The following is a 1413-nucleotide window of genomic DNA, read 5'->3' on the forward strand; positions in this document are numbered from 1 at the left end:
ATCATCATTGGTCGTTACAGCTGGCCAACAAGCTTACTCGATAAATATTACAAATCATATAATCCAAATCATCAAAATCACTCCAAACTGCTGACAAGTCATTGACAAGTCACCGCCAAGTTGGTTGTTGCTAATTCATCAGTGTTGGCAGCTATAATAATCAATCAATATATGTTTTGAAAATCGATTCGCACAATCTGCACAACTTTTGGACGAGTCATGATCCAAGATACTATCGCTGTTGGTTTTGATGTTATAACCAATTCAATGCCACATCCAAATGTTGTCAAAATCATCCAAAAACTATTGTGTTGACAAGCATGTATATTGGCATCAATTCCATTGTAAAAATAGTCGTATAGTTTAGAGTGATTGCTCGCGAGGTCAACAATATCACCACATTCACGAGACGGAACTTTTACAAAACTACAAATCATATACTGCATGCGTGTCGTTGGCATCGAGTCTGTGATTGTTGAACAGTGTTATGGTCTTGATTGTAGTCAGTCCACCAAATCCAAAATGTGTTGGGTTTGAAAATACTATATATTTTCAAAATCATTGATCTGACAATTAGGTCGCATCTTGTTGAATCCCAGTCTGAATATTTGACACCAGCTGCTGCAATTGCATCCAATAAACCAGCATTGATGCTTGTATCATGAATACCCTGAATATCAGTCATGGCATTATCCATGCATATATATAGTATGTTTGGTGGCAATTTGTCTCCAAATGCAATTTTGGATTTGACATTGTCATGCAGTCAAACCATGTTTTTTTCAAAAGATCGGTAAAAGACTGTAAACATGCAGATCTCAACCACAAATCGTTCAAAAGTTACAAATACAAGTCATCAAAAAACGTATATCGTTGTCATCAGACAATTTACCATCACACTGCACGACACTTGTACAAAGTTTGTTGGACAAAACTTGGTTGATATCTAGGATACGGTTGAAACTGACAAGCATGTGTGTTCATATTGTCACCAGTGTTGTATTTGATATTCAATCAGTGTGTATTACACTGTCTGACCGATATTAACCACACTACACTAAATAATCAAATGCCAAACAATCTGTAAACAGAGCAAAACACCACTCTAATTCATTATTTGCCACAAACTACCGACTGATCAAGTGTCGTTGAGATATATAACACACTATCAAGACGTGTAATATGTCGAGTTGCAACAACACTAAATACATAATAAATGCATAAATGTCCATTTTTAATGGTCTTGGTTGTTGTATAATGGCTTGAGCAACTTTTTAAACAGCGAAATTGATGTTCAACATTGTTGCTCAAGCCATTTCAACACAAACACATTTACAAGCCAACCCATATTAATAACTGTATCAGTTGTATCAGCTGTAAACCATACTGTAAAATGATGCTATGTTTGGCATG

The sequence above is a fragment of the Batrachochytrium dendrobatidis genome, assembly GCF_000203795.2.
Source record: "Batrachochytrium dendrobatidis JAM81 unplaced genomic scaffold BATDEscaffold_13, whole genome shotgun sequence".
Taxonomy (NCBI): domain Eukaryota; kingdom Fungi; phylum Chytridiomycota; class Chytridiomycetes; order Rhizophydiales; genus Batrachochytrium; species Batrachochytrium dendrobatidis.